The sequence below is a fragment of the Aythya ferina genome, assembly GCF_964211825.1.
Source record: "Aythya ferina genome assembly, chromosome: 8".
NCBI classification, from domain to species: Eukaryota; Metazoa; Chordata; class Aves; order Anseriformes; family Anatidae; genus Aythya; species Aythya ferina.
In genome coordinates, this window is record NC_140304.1 from 29,185,672 (window position 1) to 29,209,296 (window position 23,625).

The window sequence follows — 23,625 nt, forward strand, 5'->3', positions numbered from 1 at the left end:
TGCAGATCCACTGCTTTCTTCAGCTTTCCAAGAATACAGCTGTACAGGTTTAAGAAGTTCTTTTCCAAAACATGAATGCACCTAGAGAGACTGTCAGCTGCAGAGTGTATCTTGGGACCTAACACAGATAGACTGATGGGTCTGATTACCTGGAGAGTAACACCAGAAAAGGATTTTAAATATCACGAATTGCTTTAGCAGGCCACAACTACAGTGCCTGGATGTTAATCAGCTCCCAATTAACGTCAAAGCACGCTGGACCCAACAAACACTTTCAATACCACTTAGCAGCAGCTCTGCGAAGAAGAAATGCAGCAATCCCCCACAGCAAGCACACCTACCAATATCCCTGCCACGCTGATGACAAAGATATTTATCCTGCTTTTTGCTACAAAATGCATTCTGGGCGGATTCCAGCTCCATTTTTAATAATAATGGGAAGACTTGGTAGTGGAGGACTCTTGATTACCCTCAGCACTAAACAATGATACACCCACATTCAGCTACAAATAATTCCAGCAGCCTTAGTATTATGTCTTGATTACCTGCTTTCTCACAACTGTCCTCTAAATGTAATTTTCCAGTAACTACTCAGTGAGGAAAGGCACCTCCTAAAACCGCAGGGACATTGCCTAACATCTAAATCTGAAGATTTTGCAAGACAGCAATATGCCTGCTAAAGAAAAACAAAATGGCAAGCACACATGCATGATAGGATTATTTGATTCAATACAATATAAATTAGGTCAGACTCCTCTTTGGAGAATTCTGTGTCAAGAACTAGGTGGTCCACTAAATTTCTATTCATTTGCCTTCAGGCTTGGGGAATTGCAAAGACTCTCATGAAACTGATATTCTTCTACTCACAAGAGTAATCACTATTTGCTGGGGGAAAAAAAAAAAAAAAGTTCTCAGTGCAGCTGCTTGAAAATAGCTGGAGACTTGAGCAACCTTTGTGAAATAAAAAGAGCAGCTAAGAAACCTTTGCATATACGCACATGCAGCCATTCACACAGAGATGCACAAAATTCAACATAGGAAGAACTGTGAGAGTACCTTTGTGTACTTAGGTGTTTTTAACCTTATACATCCGTTGAAGAGAAGTAATAATTTCTGGATCCTCACTAAACCAGCAGCAATAGAACGATGGGAGAAGTGCTATCCATAGAAAGAGCAAAAGATTTCAGACTGGAAACTGCCCCAAGCCTTGTCTGGGGCACTCCTCCTGTGCTTTTTAAAGCTTGCTGTGGTCACCATGCTTTCTGATCCCACAAGCAGCCTAAGTAAATCTTCACACCTCTAAGGTACCAGCATGAAACTGTGCCAGCTACTTCACATATCCAAGAAGAGGACATGTGAGGTAGCCCTTCAGACATCCCACTGCTCCATGGCAGGTTGGTGAGGACACGCAGTTGAGCTTGAAGAGCTGCTCCTTGGTAGCTGCTTCCCCCACAGCTGGGACGTGACAGCTCACAGCACCTGCACGGCACATGGCTGGTCATCCCAGGTACCAGCTTCACCCCAACACCTCCAGAAGCCACATACAGATTAAGAGAGGGAAGCTGAGAGGTCTCTCTGATCTGCTGCTTCGAAACGGCAACTTGGGGCAAATCTGGAAACAGACTGCACAGACCCCACTGCAACCAGCAAGGTCACTGCCACCAGATCCTTGCAGGATTGGTGTGCACAAAAAATAAGAAGACAATAGAGAAAACTTTCACTGTAACTGTTGTTACAATGTTCTTACAATGCCTTACAAGTTCTTACAATGCTCAGCGCTTAGATGATAAAAAGCTTTTTCCAACAAAAGAATGGGAAGTTTCCATACTTCACAGCTAAAACAAACAATTCCCACTTATACCTGCAACACTTGAAAATAGGATTAGATACACAGATGACTTGGCACACAATAACATGCCAGCTTTTCTCTAACCAACACTACTGGGTTACTTACTTTTCCTAAGTAGGAACAATTCTGCTGCCTTTAAATAGAAACGGAGCATTGATTTGTGGATTAAATTCTTAAAGCAGGGCCATGAAATATAATTCCGTTGGAGCTAGACTGGGCAAAATCTACTATTATGTGCAAAGTACGGATTGCAGCTTCTCTATGTGTCAAGCCAAAGTATGAAAATGAAAATATTTAAATCTGATTAATTACTTGGTTTAGAATATATGCTTTTCATTCTACTGTATCAAAATACTCATAATAAAACACTGCTACTGATGAAGTCAAGCACTCCCTTACAAAGGCTGGCAAATTTGCAGAACAGCACTTGAGGTTTAGATTAGTAAAATCCTAATGAATATCTACTCTAATATCCATGTAATTGCATGGAATGCATTTGCAAGTGGTTCAATTAATAAAAAGAAAAAAAGAAAAAAAAAAAAGAAAGGAAGAAAAAAAGAAAAAAATCTGGCACAACTGAAGTCCAGACTGTGATATTAGTGTCAGTTGAAGAGACTTAAGTGACAACTTGCAATAATGAAGATCTCAGTTTCTTCCCAAGAAAGGAAGAATCGCAGTAGAGTCCTCCAGCTCCTTCCCATGTCACAACACACTTGAGTCACGCACTGTAAGTACCAATGTCAACATATTCAATTACATCACTTTTGTCCCAGACACCAGAACTGTTTTCATATTTTATCCAATGATTGCATTACCAGAAATGCCTGCCTCATCCCGTATGCTATATGAGGAACTGGGTGCCCAGCATAGGCTCCTGAAACACTCACTTGGATCTAAATATGTAAAGGTTGCTGCTGCTGTGCTGCATGGCTTCACAACTCCTTTTAAGAGCTAGCAGCTGGCCTACCCATGCCTCATTTTCCACCTATAAAAACAGGATAGTATAGGACCTACTTTATCTCAAAAAAATCCAGTGTGCAGATACATGCTTTAAAGGTAGAACTAACAGTATATGAATGAGGCCACAGAAGGGCTAGTGGCAAGCAGTGCTGAAATAACACCAACTAGCACAGGACATCTGAGAGCAAGTAATTGCCTATTTTTATTCCTAATAATTGGCTGATGAAATGTACTGTGATCCAGAAACTGATTAATTTTGCAAGAATGCCTGGGTAGTGTTTGTAAAAATCAAGTCATTACCTTGACCAAACATTGACTTGCACAGTTAACTTTAACCATCAAGACCTTGACTAAATATTGACAGGGAAAGTTTATTTGAACTATAAAGTCTAGAAAATCTTGGTCCTCTTTACTGGTATTTGCTATCACTTTGAAATGTAAACACAACTGTAAAAGTAGAGGTTCTCCCGCCTAACCACTATTTAACCAAGTAGCTTGGCTATTCTTAAATTCAATACAAACATCTTGCAAAATTTGAAATTCTGAGTGTTTAAAAGCAAACAGGCCTGTCAGAACTGAGGATGAGAGGGGGTGGTCAGCCTTTCTGCATTCTGCATCAAGAGAGGGTCTTTCAGTAGGACCAACAAAGAACCACAAGGCTCAGGGTTTAAAATTACTTTGGTATGTTTATATAGGGGTCTTCCAACATATGGTTGGAAACAGTGCCCTGCCCACAGGACAAAGCAGGCTGACCGCCAGAACAGTGTGTTTGTTCTGGTACCTCTACTTCTGAAGCCCTAGCAGCAGCTACTTCAAGTCAACATCCTCCACTGCTGGTGTCACTTCATCATGTGAGGCCACGGGTCAAAGGACATACACAGACAGGGTCTTTCACTAGCTGAACTAAAAAAAAAAAAAAAAGAAAGAGGAAAAAAAAAAAAAAGAAAATCAATTTCAATCCTCCTAAGATGAAACCACTGATGTGTGCAGTCACTGAAGTCCCGAAGGTAATCCTACAACAAAACATGATGGTGTCCTCCATCACTGTGCTGAGATACTGTTAAAGTGCAGCAAAACCGTCAATGAGGTATAGTCCAAGATCAGCAGCTGTATCAAAGCACTCCAAACAATAAATCTGAACTTCTAGACCAACGTGAATAGTGTGTTTTAAATATGTAATGAAACAAAGTGGCGATGACAAGGGGGCCAGGAATTGTGTGCTTTGGGATGGTGTTATGAAAGGGGCTCAGAAATAAACAATGACTGTGAATCCAGCACTAATTCCACCTACAACTCCACTTCAGGAGTTGGAAAGTGCATTTTAGCTTAGTGCCTTCATTCCTTTTCATATTTATTAGCTGACTTCGGTATGACTGATGAAAATTACCTTCAGAGCAAAAATGAAAGATGCAAATCTCCGACACCAATGGAAATATCAAACCAGCTGGTGAAAACTTCTGCTCCCGTTTTGATTTTTGAGGCGAGTGGTAAGGAACAGCCTGATACCGGCACCACAGGGGGTGGGGACGGAGCAGGAGCGAACAATAAACAATACGATTGTCACTAGTTTACCACAGCGCTGTGTCTTGCAACGGAAACATACTGTGAAACAGCTTGCAAGACAAGCTTCATCAACGATAAGTAATTTTTATTCCGTTTGAGTGGCTGAAGACAATAAACATGATTAAACGCTTCAGACATGCGTTCCGAATTTAGACAAATGGCAAAGCGTCCCAAGGACTTCGCTTTTAAAACTACTTCGAGGAAAGACCTAAAAAAATTAACTTTGCGAGCTCAAGAAAGCCGAAGTTGGCGATGGAGCCAGAGGCTGCCTGTTCGCCTGCAGGCTTCAGGAGGCTGCGATTTAGGGCCGAGCTTTTTAGGGTGCTGCTCGGGCGAGCGCTGCCCGCAGCCCCCAGCCCCGGGCACCTCAGGGGACCACCGGGAGCCCCCGGGGCCGGGCAGAGGCGGCTCCCAGCCCCCCTTCTCGGGGGCAAACACCCCCGGCTCGCTCCCCGCTGGCTCCCCAGCAGCATTTTTGAGCACTCCGCCACCAGCCGGGCCCCCCGGGCAGGGTCTCTCCCCTCAGCGAGGCGCCCCCCGGCTCGTCAGGGCGAGCCCGGCCCCGCGGCTCCCGGCGCCATTTCCCCGCCGCTCCTCAGCGCGGCGTCTCCCGCCCCGGCTGCTCCCTCACAGGGAAGGAGGCAGCGCGGAGCTGCCCGGCACAGCCCAGCACAGCCCGGCATAACCCAGCATAGCCCTGCCTGGGCTGCCCACCAGCCCTGACAGCCTGCGGGAGCCGGGGAACGAGGGGGAGACCCCCGGGACGAGCGGGGCACAGCGGCACCGGAGCCGCGGGCGGCGCTCCCCAGCTGGGGGGCGGCAGCGGCTCAAGGCTGAGGCAGCGCGCCCAGCCCGCAGCAACCCGCGGAGCAGCCCCGGGGATCTCTTATTTTTTTTTAATTTTATCTCCTTTTTGTTTTTCAGTATTTCACCCTCCAGGGGATGGAGAGTCCGGGCTCAGCTGCGAGAGGCTGCTTCTGCCCCCGAGACTCGGCTGAAAGGGGAGGAGGAGGGGGGGGAAGCAAGCCGGCAAGTTGCCGCGACTTGAGGGAGATTCCAGCCCCTTCCCCTCCTCGGCGCGGCGAGAACGGACAAAAATTAATAATAATAATAATAAAAACTTCCTCCGGAGACCTCCCCTCTCATCCCCATGCACCCCGGCAGCCGGCGAGGGGCTCCCCGGCAGCGGGCACCCCGCTCGCCCCCCGAGCGCTGAGGGGAGAAGGGACGCGGCGCCCTCACCTGCCCCAGCGAGCCCTCTCCTCCTGGCGTTCCTCTGCTCCCCATCGTGGGCGCAGCAGCTGCTGTTATTCCTTAGGATACACATGGCTCGTCCATGCTGAGAGCCGCCTTCCCGCGTCGCCTGCCCTCGCCGGCCCCCGCCAGCGCGGCGCTGAGGCCAGAGGGAGGGGAGAAGGGGAGGCGTGTGGTGGAGGCAAGCTGCTGATGAGGGTCGGTCTCCTCCTCCTCCTTCTCCTCTTTCCCCTCCTTTCCTAAGGCTGGGGGTCTCGGCGCTGTTGGTGGGCAGGGAGAAGGGGGACGGCAGGAGCGGGGAGCTCGCCCCCTACACGCCGCTGCCTTGGTCTGTCAGTCGGTCTCTGTCAGTCTGCTCCCTGCCCACGCGTGAAACCCGGCCACAAAGCCACCAACGCGGTCTCCCAGCCCTTCCTCGGGTCTCCCAACCCTTCCTCGGGTCTCCCTAATTCCACAGCCCCAAGGCTGGGCTGCCCCACGCTGCCCCCATCGCCCCCCGAGGCGGGGTGGTGGCCCACGGCCCCCGTGGGGCTCCTGAGGCACTGGGGGGGGGGGCGCAGCCGCCGTCGCCCCCGCTGCTATCGTGGTGTTTTTCTCATGGCTTCTCTCAGTCACCCGTGAAAATTTAATGAGGCATTTAGGGCTGTTACCTTCAGAGTCAATGGAGGAAGCATATTTAGCCTAATGCACTTGCTGCCGAGCCAGTAGGTCTATTGCAGGCGGATCAGAAGTCATGGAGAGACTCTCCTTTCAACACAAAATTCACGACCCATTAAACTTATTCTGTGATAACAGCTTCTTTACAAACGGAGACCCATAGAAAACGGAGGCTGTCATGCACTTCCTGAAAGGATTTACATACAGAAGAGAAGTACATTCGTGAGGTTATTGCAATTTCACTAGTGTTACCTCCAATCAAGGCATAAAAGCAGCTGGGCTCTCGCTGAGGGAAATTACTGAAGTAAAAGCATTTCGTGGCCGTCAGATAGATGCAGTTCACCTGCGTGATGGTGCCTCCTCCAGCTGACTGGGAAGAGGGCCCCAGCATGGGGCACTGGCTGGTCAGAAATCAGGAGCGAGATGCAGCACTGGGCACACCAAAACCCAGCTGCTGCCCTGTGCTCCTTGAGACAGCAGTCAAGGAGTGATCGCCAAGATGCTCATGAGGCAGAAAGATGTTGATGGGTTATTTTCCCTCCACCCAACAGGCAGGAGGGCATAGAGTGCCCATCCAACAGCGGCTGGGCAAACAGATCGATTGGAAGTGCATGTGGAGATCTGATAACGCTCTCAGATATTTTCCGATTCACCTTCCTCAATTATTCTTTGCATAGCACATTAGGTACTAAGCATAAAAGATATAGTCATCTAATAACCTTTACGACGTAACAAAAACGCATTTCAAAAGTCATACCACATTTATAGAAGCAGTTGGTGGAATGAAGACCTGCTATAGAACTGTTTTCTTCAATTCCATTTATTACAGAAATGGAAGGCAGGATTATCAATTGAACCCATTTATTCTAATATGGATAAAAAATTGTAACTCCTAGTAGTAAACTTAATTGCAGTAATATTTCCCATTGGAAAGGATTTTATCATCTCAAGATGACAGAAGCCTGAAGAAACAAAAATGCAATAGAAGACACCTTTCCATTAGGAAAAAACAGTATCCTCTAGATGACATTTGGCTATGCTTGACTATAAGTATTAAGTCCAATAAAATGTTTGTGATCCTCGGTTCTCAAAAGGCATATTGAACTGCTCTATGCCCTTGCCTGTTACACTGTAAAATGAAGTTGCATTTACCCTGTTGCTGACCTCCCCAAAATCCCACTTTTTACAGGAAGGGTGCTGGTTGTTGGCTAACAAGAGAAGGAACTTTCACTAAGTGTAAACTCCATTCCCATTTCTGAAATTTATGGATGCAAGTCACACTTGCTAACAGTATTTTTTAAATCTAAAAGTATGTACTAGCTCACAGCTTGTAATATGAATGCAAATGAACTTGTAATTATACTATGCAATTTCCTACTTAAAAAAAAACAACACACAACAACAAAAAACACCACCTATGAAAATAGAACAGACCTGAAGAGTAATATGAACTGCAGTTCTTCATTGTGTTCCTTCATTATGCAGGAGTTGCCATAAGCAACATGCTTTGCTTTCACATAAAATATTTTTGGGCCATAATTTTGCCATATAGATTCTCACATGAGAACATCTCTATGGTCAGAGTTCTTCCCCTCTACCAAAATACAAGACCAAGAGGCAAAGGAGCAAGAAATTTGGTAGGTCTGCATAGTCTTCTTTTGTCCTCACCTGTGAAGCTTATTTAAACTCAGCATTCCTGTATTCTCCTCTCTGATAATGTACTATACCATCACAGATGAAGTGATAAACCCCCAACTTTAGACCAAAGATGTTATTTCCTGTAACTACTGACCATCTGCAAAAGTTAAAGGTAGGAACCTAAAAAAGTGGGTCTCTACGCTATTTTCCAACGTGTTGTGTAGTTTTCCTCTTCGGCACTCGGTCCCTTAGCACCTACCAAAATAACTGAAGGGGAAGTAGTATCACTGTCATAGTTCTTGATTAGAATTGAGCAACTAGAGCAGTGATCATAAGCTATATAATGTTCTGGTACGTTAGCTGAGGTAAAGATGAGTTTAATAATACAACCAAGAGCACTGTGCACACTATTGAAAGAATTAGCTCAAAATGGCCCTAAAATACCCACTATCAATACCTACACGCCTGGCTTTTAAGTAGTTTGTTTTATTACCCAATTCCCAGTGAGATCTGCAGTTGCCTGTAAACCACCTTGCACCAAGAAAGAACACTTACCTGGTGGTCTGAATTCACAAGAGAACTTCCTAACTATGTTATCTGACTCCCTAGGAGAATGGTACTCAAATACCTTCCTGCTTTCATCTCCTGTGTAAGTTAATCAGCATCAAGTAACTCTGATGGAGTTATGGAGCCAAGGATGGAGCTTGTTTCCTCCCAGAGCAGACAAATAAAGAACATTTGCTGAAAGATGGGTCTCCAGAGGTTCCCTTCCTAAAATCTGCTCTGCTGGTGCAAACTCTTAGCATTCTGCCGGGCAAGAATAAAGTTTTCTTTTATTTAATCCACTGTGTTTTGTCCAGCTGCAAGCCTGTGTGTTTATCATGTGAAAGGTTAAGATAGCATCCACACCATAAAACTAGTATCAGCCTGCATAATTGGTAAATCACTAGGCCATAAAACCTGTAAGGTTATTGTCAGTGCATGTGTGTAACAACCATTAGTATTAATGAGAATTGGACGTTCTCTGAGATGGAAAACAGGTGCTATTTTCCTAAACTAATTCATGTATCTTGAGTTGTGGTGATTACCAAGGGCTAACAAATAATATTGCAGAGAAATTTTGAGATATGTTAGACAAGGATCTTTAGGTTATGTTTTCAAAGAATCTAGGAATGAAAGGTATTTGTTACATTTCACACTTCACAAAGTGCAATTCTTGCACTGGGTACTGAAATATCTGACAAGAGAATCAGTCATTATTTCTGCATTTCCCTAAGATGCAGAACAATGTGCAGACCATCCTGTGCCAACTGAGTTTTCAAAATGTCAGCTTACTCACAAAGCCACTCTTGGAATTTGCTGGTACATCCTGTAGCCCACAGCAGGATCATCTTGATCACTCTGGAGATGCTCTGTGTGAATCGTTCCTGACACAATACTGGCTCCAGTGTAATAAGTTCCTCTAAGGCAATTAGGCACCGACTGGAGATAATACCTGCTGGATTATCAGTAGGTGTGGTAGCTGCTCTTACCACTGTAGCCACACAGATAGTTCCTTAGCCACGTAGCAGAGGAGTTAGTTGTGATTTGGCATTCATCCTCTATTTTCTCAAATGGAAAGAAATGTAATTCTCCATTTCAGCTCTCTGATTCCACTAAAGAACTCCCGTTAGAGCTATTTTCTTAAAGATACCTGCTTGGCTAATGGGTGGCTGAAGAGAGTATGTTGCTCTTGTCCTTCTGAAAGGTCTATGTAGAAAAAAGGCAGTGCTTCACAGAAAATTAGAAGCCCTCTATCTGCTGGCAGTGGCATTTCAGAGGTTATGGTAATTCTTTACTATACAGGGCAATCTAATGAAACAGATGTATTATCCTGAAAAGTCACAGGCATCTGTTAAAAGCCAGCATGGGAACATAATGAAAATGAAATTTACATCTTGAAAGATCCAGCCTCTCACTACTGGTTTCTGAAGATGGAGCAGTGCATGTTCCTCCTGTGTTACAGGTCGGTCACTGAAGGAACTCCTCCTTTCCTAAACCTCAAAAAACCTTGCATGTTCACGTAGTTAGATGCACAAAAAGGATTCAGGAATGTGGTTCAAATCCCAGCTCTTTCACTGACTAGTTGTGTGACCCTGGATAAGTTGACCTATGCTTTTTCTGTGTCCACCTCTACCACACCTATTTCACAGGTCTGCAGTGAGACTTTCTCCACTTATGCTTGGAAAGACCAAGGAGACACGCATGAACATTCAACACTACATAGACTTCAACCATTGCTGTGGGTGGGACCCTTCATTTCATCTCGAGTCCCAGGAGGAAAAATGGAAAAAAGATCTTTACATTATATGGTCTTCTGGTTCTTGTCTTTCTCCACGACATATACAAAACATTACTGAAATCACCATAATGAAACCTCTTCTCCCAACAGCAAAGGAACAGCCCCAACATACAGGCTAAGACTGCCCCTCTAAAATCAGTCTTCAAGCAAATGGTAGCAAGTGGATGCCCCTTTTGCCAAATAATGGAATTCTCAAAGGCACTACAGATTATGACCATATTATTTCCCAGATGCCCATGAAAGAGCTCGTGATTCTTCAAGTACAGAGATCAACTTTCTTCACAGATCCAAACTGCTTCATATTTCAAACCCTCTTTGGCAAGGTGCATTTCCCTTCACAGACAATTAACTGCAAACTAATTTAGAATAGGTTTGCTTTTGCAAACATTGTGTCAGATTCCAACAGAGAGCGCGTTGCTAAGAACACGATATACGCACGCATTCTGAGTTTCCATTGTTCTGTCATCCCCTCCAGACATCACTGATGATCCACACACAGAAACCTCCGAATTCAATCTCCTCTCTAGCAAAAGTTCAGGGATGATGAGAATTTCCAGCATCCTTCATATACTGAGAGCCTACGTGTTCTGTATTACTTTGGAAAGTGCTAACAATAATTTAAGACGTAAACTGACAGTAAAGGATATCTACTACAGAAAATCTATACCTCCTATGGAATATCCATCTGCATGTGAAAAATACAGATCTGCTTTAAAAAGAATTTTGAAATTTGGCTTCATTCTGAGTTAGTGAGTAAAAGGAGAGTTGAAGATTTAGCGTGAATCTCTCCACTAGGAATTTTTCCCCTTTGTGTCGTTCTGTACATTTTGTTGCAATACTTAAACTTCATTTTTGCTTTATATAAATTGAAATCCATGTACAAAATGGAAAGCATGCAGTGAACAATTTAACTAATTCCTTAGATCTTTCCCCCAAGTAAACTTTTAGCAGTTGTGATCCAAATCTTGTAAAGATTTCCATTTTCTGTAGAGGCACAAGGAGCCCGTGCACATCACTTAGTGGCGATTGCATTCTGCATCAGAGAGAGCCTTGGGTGCCTGCCAGTTCCCGTCTGCAGCGTCCCCCTTCCTGACGTCCATTCCTACAGGAAAGGAGCGTGGAAATGATCCTCAACATGCTGCTGAGATCCCCACCACAGCTTGATCTGGATGTCCCTAAGGGCCCTGTGATGAAAGTGTGTTAAAATGCCTCACACAGGTTAAAAACAACCAAATCAGGCCTCTGTATTCCCAGCTGAACACATTTGCTTACATGAACATCTGACTGCATACATCAGGTAATTATTAAAAGGCTTTCTAAAGACCAACACAGTGTTGAATACTAACTAAGCATTACTTTGCCCAATTTTCACGTCAAAACTATGCAGCCCATTAGTTAGTTCTCGTAACATCTTGGTCCTAACATTCAGCAGTTCCTGTTTTCCAAGCTGTGGAAGATTCCCTTCACTCCTCACTCCGTCCACACAGCTACACAGCTTGCACTCTGCGCTTCCCCAGCAAGAAAGCTTATTGCAGCCTGTTCTTAAGGTGTACTCTATTCTAACAACCAGTCAACACACTTAAATTCTCTGAACTGGGACAATACTGAAACTTCTTTTTCCTAAGCATGCATTTATCTTCATCTTTTTTATTATTATTATTTTTAGACGTAAGCTTTACAAAGACTTCAGTCGTTGAGGTTCATAAAGATCTTGGCTGTTGTCACGTTCTGTGATTTTGACAGCAAAAGATCTGCTTGCCATTGTAAAAAGCATTTTTTTTTGTTAAAAAGAGACAGACAAACATGATACTTAGGATTGCGTTCCCCTCAATTTCTGCCAAAATAACAGCTATTCACAAGACAGCAATTGTGTGTAGTGAATGTCCTCAACAAGTAAGGTGGTTTTTCATTTCCTCTTATGTCACATTACATTTTCCTCTTTATATTTTCCTTTAAATATTTAGACAGAGCAGAGAGTTTTAAACGTGTCATTGACACAAATAAATGTTTAAGCAGTCATTCTACCTTGGGTTCAGCTCTTGTCAGATCTGATAAGTTAAATATCACTGGATCTGGTCAGTAATTGGATGGAAGACCTCTGAGGAAAACTCGAGTGCTGAAGTAAGTGGCACTAGTTATTCAATAGGTGTGTTTCTTAACCTCAGACTCATCCTGAAAAATGTCCTCAGCATGGTATTATGTGTGATAGCTGAACAAGGCATTTAGAGTTAATGTGTTATTGCTGGTAGGCTCCAGGAAAAGATTCCTAACAATTTTCTTTGAAACCTGCTTACCCCATTTCCAAGTTAGTTGAGCCCACTACTATGTCAAGCTATTTTTTAAACTATGAAATCAATTCTTAATCATTCTCCTTTTAAAAATTACAAATTTAACAATCTATTATTTAAATGGTATCTGGTACATTTCTACATTTCTTTGCCTTTTCTGTCTACATTACCAACCTTTCCTGATAGTGTCTCATTACGATTCAAATCAAAGACATTTCCTTTTGCCTCTTCAGAATTAGCGTCAGCACTTCCAAGCCCAGATACACTCCTTCAGCAGCTGATTACTCACTGCTTTGCCACGGCTCCTTCGTGACGAGCAGCAGTGGAGCTGCTCTATGGGATCACCCTCAAACCCCATGGGTGCTGCTGGTTGTGGAGCAGGTTGTGCCAAGGACTGAGCACCTAAAAGAAGTGTGGCTGCTTCGCTTAGAAACCCAGGACTCCATGCACGTGGCCCTGCAGTCAGCCTCAAGTTCAAATATAAGATCTCTGGGCTCCTGGTACCCTACAACACACCAAGGAGTTATGTGCTAGCCCCTGGGATGTCATTTTTCTCATGGTCCAGCAGTGAGGCTGGACACTGGAGCTCCCAGTCCCCAGCCACTCTGCACAGTGAAGGTTTGCAAGAGGTCTGGGGGCACCTCAGCTGTGGACAGCATGCTGTGGTTCATCCAAACATATTTGCCTAAGCTGATGTTTCTGTAGTATATTTCAACACTTGACAAATCACTTCTTTCTGGCGTTTGGTATTTATATTCTTTTCCTCTTCAAGCTTTCCAGGTAGAAATGTAAATTGCAAGTACCAGCTTAGCAACTCAATCCAATAATAAAACTCTTGAAATCACAATTTGAATGAAGGATATTTGAAGTACTTTTATTTTGTTATAAATTTATAGATGTCAACTAGATCAGGGCTTCATTTCTAAAGGGGTTTTGCAGTTTACCTGAAAATACAATCATTCACTTGAAAGAGATTATTACATTAGCTTGAGAAAAGCCACAGAGGTTTAACAAAACACCTCAAATGCACATTATTTATTGATACAAGAAAACTGTTCGGTGGCACAGTTTAGGTTCCTAAATGTCTACGTCACTTTTTCTTCTTCGTTTTCTTATTTACAGTCAATAGGAAGTTATGACAGAACCAAGACAGAACCTACACAACCCAGTTTTGAAGGCTTCACCCACTGCTACAGAAACATGACATTTTCGAAGATCATTAACAACCTGGATTTTTAAAAGACTGATGGCTGTCATATGCTTAAGGCTCAGTTTGAGACTGTGCAACATACACAGAGAGAAGAGATGACAGTTTTCCTGATTCGTGGTTTATCTGGCATTTCCATAGCAATTCAGATTTTCTACTGAGGTGGTACATCTCCAGATCAGAGTAACACTCAGCACGTCAGCAAATCCGGCGCCCCCACCATGTCAACCCAATCTGAGGATCAAATTCCAGCTCTAGATGCTAAGCAGGCACTGTTGGAACTTTAGGAAGGCTTACTTCCACATACATTGTGCATCAAAGCTTTGAATCTGTCTACCTCTAGGAAAAGTCACAGAAACAGCAGCGTCAGTATCCAGAGAAGTTACGTTGAATCAGTAATAAACAGACTGAAAAGAAACCCAAGTTATTGTTAAGCTGAATAACCCAGTCCCTTCTGATTCCTTCATTTCTCATTAACATCTGCCAAAGTATGTCTTCCTTTAAAGTGGAGTTTATTTCCTCAGCATAAAAACGGATTTCAACAAAAGCAGCAAGATGTATGTCAGATCTCAGAGCAAGGAAAAATCCATGTTGTTTAACAAACAAGGCTTTTGAACCTGTAAGCACGCTAACTCTGGACGTCAAAGGCATCATAGACATGGTCTTTAGCAAGGAATAAAATCTTTCCAAATTTGATTAAATAGATAATGGATTACCAAAGATCTATAGCATTCAACTGAACAGCTACTGTCTGCTGCAATGTAAGTGTTTGGGACTGACAAATGTCAATAAATACTACAGCTCAGGAGTGGGTGGTAAGCAAGACTAGATCCATCTGGCCTGTTGATGAGGAAGAAAGAGCGCCGCAAAATTCACAGCATGAGCAGGAACACATATGCAAGGGTGCATAATGGATGAGAAAATGGAAGCGTAGAGCTTCCCCGGCCTGATGCCCTTCTGCTACCTTCAGATCTGCAGTTAGGTGTGCTCCAGCCCTGCACAGCCCTGCCTGTATCTGTGTGCTGTGTCACTGCCCACCAGGACACCGGGATGACTTGGATCAGAGAAAGTTAAACTCATGAGAAAATCCACCAAAATTAAACAGTGCCAGTAAACAAAATAAGAATTTGCTAACATTTGTACCAAGGTAGCCATAAATCTGCCTTCCCCACTTGGTCTATCCTATAAACATCTTCCTTTTTCTAATGCAAGGGGAAGGTTACCCACACAGCTGACACAGCTCCTTACTGCTTGGCCTCTAAGATAGCCTGGAAACTGAATCCCTCTCTCTACAGAACACTAATTTGCTACACCTTTAGAAGATGATTTTGCATTGAGCTCGGGAAGCACGTGTTTTGTACGTGCTTTGATGAACCATCAACCATTTCAGACACTATTCAAACTCACCAACAGATTTCAAAATGAAACAAAATCTACCTCTCATCACCTGCACAACAGGATACAACAGATGTCACAGACACACCAAATAATAGCAGTTTTCATGGTTGAAGTTCAACAATAACCTCTGTGCTCCACTTTATGGACTCTGCCATAAAGTCCAATAAGCATGAAAGGAACACCTACCCCAGGAGTCCGGTGTAAACTTTGTTTATAAAAGTCTAGTGACACATAAGCAGAAAATCATCCAAATACATGTCTTTCACACTAAAACCCACCCAAGGGTTAGGATATGACTAATCTGGAACTCCATGAATGCACTATTTGCTGGAGCAAAGAAGGAGGCGAGGAAGTAACGGCTGGAGAAAGAACAAAATTATGGCTCTGCTGGGAAGAGCAAAGAACATTGTGCCCATACTGTACAGCGTTATTTCAACTCTCAGGGATAACATTTCCAGGCAGGAATGGTGTCCTGGTGGCACTTCCATCACTGCCCACTTGCAGCCGGTGTGCACAGTGTACCCCCCCTCTCACACAATGACAGCATTTGGCAGCGCCTTCCAAAGCCCTCTCTCGATGAAAGTCCAATGAAGATCCTTTTCTCCGGCTCATTGCACAGGAGTTGTGCACGGCTCTTCTGTGTAATTTTCTCCTGCAATGTGTACTCAAGGTTAAAATGCTGTCCTCTCTCCTCGGTGATATCTGTCACTGACCTATCAAACGTATGCATTAGAGAGTTTGGCATGTAGATAGTCAAGCGATGCCCATTATGACCCTGGTGCATTCCCTTCAAACATCTGAAAAAAAAAAAAAAAGGAAGAAAAAGAGCCTCTTCTCTTTTCTATCCGGGGGAGGAGGGAGTTAAGTGGCTCCTCGGGTACAGTAGCCTTCACATTATTGCAATTATTATAGACCCTAGAGCCTTTGGCTGAGACTGGAATCCCTTTATGATGCACAGTGGAAGGCATAAAGCGAGAGAGGAACCTGATCTCAAAAATGCATAAACACAGGAAAAGGCTGGTAAGAAAACATCTTTATTCCCGTTTCCGTAACAAGGAAAGGAGGCTCAGAGAATAACCGAGCTTTCCCCCAAATCACAGTGAGATCTGTGGCACAGCCAGGAGGGAGGACGCAGGCCTCTGCCAACTGCTGGTCCGATGCCTTCGCTTCAGAAGCACTCAGCTATGACACAGAGCTCATCTTCCAGAGACTGCAGCTCTTTCGCATTGCGCAGAGCCTTTGAAGAGACCTTGTAGGCCAGTTAATCAGCATTCACAAAGCTAATTGCATACACAGGCCTTTCTGGGATAATGGCAGTTTGCTAGTTTCTCTGTGTTTGTTACAAAGCAAGGGAAGAGAAGAAAAATGCAAGTTTTGGATGGTGCAAATATCAGCCTTAGGGAGCACCCGGGCCAGACGTCTGGCACGACCTCTAACTCCTCGCTTTTACATGGCCTGCATTTCCAGAGAAGAATGGCCATTTGACTACACATTCACCTAGGCTAATGTTTGAGTGCTCGCTGTGTTTTAAACATCCCCACACAAAAGAACATTAAAGCTCAAACATGACTTAGAGCACAGTTTAACAACAATCTTTTGGGAACTATCTCATTTCAGCTAAAAGGGAGTGGGATTAAATGCAATTAAAGGCTCCCAATGATGTAATAAAGACATCTAAAAAAAAAACACAAGGCAAGTGGGCAGGAAGCAATCACCTTTCTGTCTCGAAACAGTGAAATAATGACAGTCTTATTGTTCTTAGGGTCATCAAGGCCAAAATGTGCAAAATGACCTTCATTAAGTCACACTTCGTACTTTTGCTAGGGGACTGTTGCTACTGCATCTGCTCCATTCAATTTGGCTTGTTTGAGTAACAAAGCTCCCAGTGATCATCTAAACCTCATTTGAAGCACCTGTGAACAATTCATTATATTAATATAACAGCAGGGGAGGAGTACAGATACTAATAAATAGGTTGTTGAGCAGCTTTTGCTGCCAAGGTTGCTTTACCCAGCAAGGAAATGTCCCCTCCACCCAAAAGCTGGGGGGACCGCACTGAGAAACTGGGATCTGTTGTACCACAACCTGTCAGAGCCCACATCTGGCAGCAGAGAAGCGTGTAAATTAATTTCTCCTTTCCAAACAGTTGATAAACTCGTGTTCGATACTTTGGAGAGGCTCCGGCAGGATTTGAAACAATTTGTTCTCAGTTAAAATAGAACAAATGTTCTCCAGCTAAAGGTGGCTATGAAAGGCATTTGGTAACGATTTGTACCAGCTGGGCCCTTCATTACTTAGAATAGATTTGTGTAAATCAGCACATAAAAATAAGCAAGTGGTCAATGCTTTTAATTGCGTTTGGATGTAGTGTAGTAATAGCAAATATCTGAACTTTTGCGTTTTTCCTCCCATTCTGCAGTTTCAGAAAATAGATTTTTTTTTTTTTTTTGTAATAGAAGAGAGGCAAAAAGATTTTGCTGTTAACATTATTTAGTCTAGTTTCATTTAGTCACATTTTGCAAATGTCAGTGAAAAGCAAAGGTCAGCTGGGAAAAAAAACACAATACACTACGGATCAGTACAATTACAGAATGCAGAGTAGCACAGGGTTATAGAATAAGTTCACAGGGAAAACATCTGCAGTATTGGATGTGCATGCGGCAAAATACTGATTAGGAACCAGCACATCTAACACCTTCCAATAGTACAGAAATATGTATTACTATAAAACCTTTTTCTGAGGAAACAGAGGAGAATGTCACGTTTTCAATTCATAGCCTTTTTTTTTTTTCATACTTGGGCAGCTTAGAAACAGCCCTCCTTCTGACAACCAGCTTGCAGGCCACAACTTTCTAGTTATGCTCCTGCAGCAGTGCATTTTTCTTCCATTGCTCGAAGGGGAGGGTAGGAAATTATAAATAAAGTCCCCATGGAAGATCTAGGCTGTATTCCTCACTGCAAAGGACCCCGGGAAAATACAGTAAGGTTTAACTTAGAAAAGTGGTTAAAGTTACCAAAATTAGCATGCCTTAAGTACCTAAAAACCAAGCTCCTTTCTTACTGACTTGTATCTCTGTTATTCTGTCAGGTATGGGAGTGTTTGCACACTATAAGCTTTGGTGAGTCAGTGTTGGGAAAGCACACTGAGAAACTCCGAAGGAGCATGCAGTTAATAATTAGATAGTATCTTGCCCTTACAAATCTGGTGGCAAGCTGGTTACTATTATTATTCTGGAAGGCACGCAAAATCCACACAGAAGTGTCTCTAGACAGTTGAACTGGAATAGACATTGCCCTATTTTCATCTCTTAATGTGAAGAACAGAAAATTAAAAAAGGAAAGACATTACGTATATCAACAGCCAGGAGGGAGAACATTTTAAACACAGAAGTTAATACGATCAATATAATTTCATATCAATATAACAGAGTAAACAAAATCACTCTTGAAACATCACAGCCTCACATTTTCTAAGTCACCATAGACATGGATTAAAAGATTAAGTTCTTTCGGCCAATTTTCTCTTTATGAGACCTTTTTATTCTGTAAATACATTTGTTGGTTTCTCAACATCCAATTAAACATGTACTGAAAAGCCATAAAGATATTGGATTTGTATTTTTGACTTTTGTTGAATTATTTTAAATTTACAAGCCATTAGTAACCAAAATCTATTATTATCTCTTAGCTGAAATTGATCCCACAAAAATTGGTAATCGTCACACTGCTTGTGGGTTATCAAATATAAAGAAACACTTGCACATACACTATGAAATCCTTTCCAGCGACATAAAATTGAAGAATAGACAAAACTGCTTTTACAAATAACCACAAGATAATTTTTAGCGTTTTTGTTTACGGGACAACCATTTGAAACCTTTCTTTGAGCCGAAAAAAATTACATGACACAAGCAAGTTGAGGGATTTTCAGTAATTGTATCTTTCACATCCATCTTCTGCATAGATAGCTATGAAATAAATACTGTGTGTGAGCAAGTATAAAAATGTACTTGAAGTACTTTTGTTAGATAGAATCTCATCCCCTTGAAATTGCCTTTCACATGAAAGATGCCCATTGACAACCAGCAGTTTAACTAGCTAGGAATATATATAGTCAGCTACCACTCAGCCTTAAACTGTTATCTGATTTGTCCCATAAAGCAAAATATATGATACAGCATGGGGATAATGTACAATAAACATAACTTACACTGCAGGAAAACGAGTTCCTGTTGGATCATCTCACAACAGAATCAGCTGGGTAAGAATCTGCCCAACCTGATCAAACTGTTTCCTTGTTTATATTACTTTATCCTGTAAGTATAACTAAAAATAAGTCTTTTTGGTGAGATAGTTCTGTACTAGCTTTTAAATGACTTATGCTAGTGAAGCCTGCTAAATTTTTCCCCTTTTTTAAAATTGAACGGGCAATACTTCCTGCAGTTGAAAGGGTCATCCTCATCTTTTCCCAGCTTTTCCACCTGAATCCTTACAGAGCACGTGATCAGCGATTGTTTTTCAGGTTTCTTTTTAGGATGTGGGAATCTGTGGTTCATACAGAATGCAATCTGAATGTACTTGAAAGACCTTCAAAACTCACAAGGTTAGAAGCTATAAAGCCTTCCGAATTGAGCTCGCTAAGTATGTTTACATTTCAGTAACAGGAATTAATATGTCTCTAGTAAAAGATCAAGTGGAAAACAAGGAGTGTTATCCATAGCACTGGATTTTTTACGTATTTTCATACATATTAATAATCACTTTAGATATTCTGTATCCCTTGAAGTATCTGGAAAGACAGTCCTCACATAGCCTGCACTCTCAAATACTGGCTACAAACCCAAAGGCAGAGGTTCTGGCCTAACTTTCTTCATCCATGCACGTGCTTCCTAAACGCTCGCATTGAGGAATTTGATGTTACTGTTCTTTTTCAAGCACATAAACTTCAGGCCATGCACCACGAACACGTACAGGAGTTTTCTTTGCTGCATCAGGCCCCACAGGCCCAGCAGGAGCTTCTCCTGTTAGAAAATAAAAAAAAGGCTGTAGCAGGTTGGACCAACTTCGGCCAAAAATGGGTTTGTAGGAAGGAGTGAGAGTAGTGTATATAGTAAGAGTAGTGAATACAGCAATTACCCTAAGTTCCTCAAACTTCCCCTTGTAGTCACAAGTTCACTGCAAACCCAGCAGGAAGCTTTGTCTGTTCCTGTCACCCATCTCCCTCCAGTTTTCTTGAGCTGTGTATTTTTAATTATTTCTTAATTAGACTATAAATACTTTATAATAAACATAGTAAAGCACAGCCTCTGAGCCACTTCCTGGTGACAGTGCATTTTAAACACATATATTAACTTAATGCTTTTAATTTCAATGCAAATTAAATTAATCTTTCAACAGAAACAGTAACTCGTCACTTCCCTCAGTGCTCGTGTCTTGAACATACAAAATGTGCTCACTGTCTAAAAAGACATATTTTAACCATAAAGTAAGCAAAGCTGCTCGATAACCTTAGAACAAGCCCTGTTGTCTTTTGGAATTCCAGATCTGTTCTTGACGGAGGGATATCATCAACACAACTTCATCATTTTCCAGCCAGGGCTCTTGCTCCAAGCTTTGCAAGCCCCTGGAAATGCTACACCTTTTGGTGTCTGCTTCCCTACAGTTGGGAGCCCACTTTTAGCTATTGAAAAACATATTTCTTGATTTCTCTGCTTTGTTAAAATCTTGTTTTAACCACAAAAGTTTTTTTTTTTTTTGCTACCCCTGCTACCTGGGCAGTGTCCCCTCATGTCCTTGGGGGGCATGGCTGGAAGGTGTCCCTCGTCCTCAAGGATCCTTACAGGCCTGGACAAGGCAATCTGTGCCAACTGCCCGTGAACTTTGCTGCTGCTGGAAATCAATTGACGTGCCTGGTTGTGGAAACAATCTCATCAGAGCAGAGGGGAGGTGGGGAAATGGGGGTGCAGGGTGTGGTGGGAAGGGTCACCCATCTTCGTCAGCCACCAACAAAAGGAAATGGAAGCAGGGATGACATTACGGGATTGTAGTTTCCTTTAGCAACATAAAAATAACATATTCAACATTAAAATAACATTCTTCCACAGGCCCTATTTACCTCTGAGACCAGAGTCTCTTCCTCCCGACAGTTAAATTACGGAGGAATATCTTCCAGGACTTATCTTTGATTTTAACTAAACAGTTACTGCTCTTTGGGACACCTCTGAACAATTTTAACCAATACTGCCTGAAAAAGTTGGCCGGGACATCTGATACTCGGTGTCAGCCCTGTGGGGAGAGCACAGAAGCAACCAGTTATTCTCAGAGGTTTTCTGTGTCTCAAGTCCTTAAAAATAATTTTAACTGTAGAGCTTAAATCAGCACCACGGGGGGCACACAGTGTTCCTCTTAATACAGCAGCCCAAGGCTGCCGGAGGCATTACTGCACTGAAGCTTGCTGTGAGGTGGAAATACTACCCCAGAGTTCATGACTTTGTAGCTGTAAGAAAAGATATCACCATCAGATCTTATTATTAGCATCACATGCACAACTCCCTAGAAAGGGAAAATCCAATACAGGACTCTGAGAACCAATAAATCCCAGGAAAGTTTTTTTTTTTTTTTTTTTTGTGGAGGAAAAAAAAAAAAAAAAAAGAAGCAAAACCCAAACAAATGGAAGGGGCAGGTTTAACTTTCCAGCTGTGCAGTAGACACCTCACAGAAATCCGGGAATTTACAACCTTACGCTTGTTGTGTGACTGGCACATTAATGGAAAATGTCCTGTCAGGTTTGCCCTCCCGCCCAGTTTGCACGCTCACCAGCACAGGTCAGTTCATTAAAAATGCTGCATTTGTGAGAGGCAGGGGAGAAATCAGTTTGCCTAAAGTTTGTTTTTTTTTTTTGATTCATAGCAATAGAATGGGATAGCTTCATAGCATAGATTTTGTAGATCTAGGATGAAATTTCTGATCAAAATCCATGAAAGAGACTGAGATAAGAGAAACCCAGGTTTCAGTTCATGCCCTCCCTCATTCAAGCCCACGTATTCGCTCTCGTTCCCTCCCCTTTAGCTCCATGAATATTAATTCTTACAAAGCGGAAGAGCTTGAAACAGAAGAGATCAAAAGCAACAGAATAAATCTGTATCCCTGGGGCTGAGCCCTCCTCCACGTGGCCTGCAGGAGGGCAGGGTAAGGCTCCCGCTCCCCATCAGGGCCCATCCTCGCCACCAGCTCCCAGCCCCTGGGAGGGCTGGGAATAGCACGGAACTGCTCGATCTAGGTTACTGCCCTTGCTATTCATCTAATTTTGTATTATTATTAACAAACATTTCCCTTTTTAGAGCTGCATGTCTGCACTTGACACTTACCTCTCCCCATGCTACAAGCCTTTGTAGGAATGTTTAAAGGGTTCACTGCCCTTCCCCTCGATGACAGCTCATTGGAAGGAAACCCCATTGCTGGTTCAGTGGTGCTCATTGTGCACGGGACAGCAATGCAAATATTGGCTCGGGTTTCTTTTATGCTGCTTTATGCACTGAGCAGTAGCATTGCCAGCAAAGTGATCAGGCAGGATTTCACACATAATTACGGTCTGCGGATGGAGTTTGATGACTCGCAGAAAATATCAGCAGATTGATCTGCTACTGAAGAAGTAAGGCCTGATTCTAACAACTTTTAGGGAAGAAACACAGCGTTCACTTTCCAGGACACGCTTCTTTTAATATAACCCAGAGCTCTGAGTGACACTATAAACACTCCATTTGCTGAAATATTAATACAAATATCTATGCACGGGGAAGATATAATTGGGCGGCGGTTTTATCTCTTGACGGAGGAAAAAGCCAATTTAAAAAAAATATATTACTTCCCTCAGAGGTTAGCTACAAGGAACTCATAGGTCACATAAAAGTGCAATGATAAAAAATGCAGGTGCTGTGAAACATTTATAAAGTGAAAGTAGGAGGGAGTTATGTAGTTTGGAATCTGAAATGACATTTTGGCATGGCACAGATCTCCCGGGGGGCAGCTCTGAAACTTCCAGAAGCTCTTAAAATGACATCTTTCAAAATGAACAACCATCAACTACGCCGAAGCCGTTACCTCAAAGTGCTTCGCTGATAATTCGGTCTGGGGATATGCTACAAATAAGGCGCCCGGTTTGGCAGCCCCATGTCCAGGCTCTGAAGAGGCGGCGGCGCTCGGTGGCATCTCTGCCCCATGGTGCCGGGCCAGCACGCGCTTGGTTCGCGGGGTCAGTGGCACAAAGAGCACTCGCAAAATGCTGAGCTTGTATTACTGAGCCTGCTTAGTTCAGAGAGGAAATGAGAGGGCAGGAAATGAGTGGTACAATGCAGGCATATAGCCATTTATTTAATAACTTCTGTGGAATTCAGAAAAAAAAAAAAAAAAAACTTGAAAGGAAATTCCTTTTTTTTTGTGCAATGCATAATTAACCTTTGGACCTCTTTGC

General features: G+C 42.9%; 1 protein-coding gene across 19 annotated transcripts in view; it reads right to left on the reverse strand.

Moving 5' to 3' along the window:
* DAB1 (DAB adaptor protein 1) overlaps positions 1–23,625 on the reverse strand; it is a 402,811-nt gene that overhangs the window by 139,075 nt on the left and 240,111 nt on the right. For 5 of the 19 annotated variants that reach the window (XM_084527897.1, XM_084527889.1, XM_084527886.1 and 2 more), the window contains exon 1: positions 5,615–6,115. The exons of 3 other annotated variants lie outside the window; for them this stretch is intronic. The gene's annotated coding sequence lies outside the window, so the exon portion shown is untranslated. Of the gene's footprint in view, positions 1–5,614; positions 6,118–23,625 lie in introns of those variants that run through there. 11 more of the 19 variants (XM_084527894.1, XM_084527892.1, XM_084527893.1 and 8 more) reach the window with 8 other exon arrangements.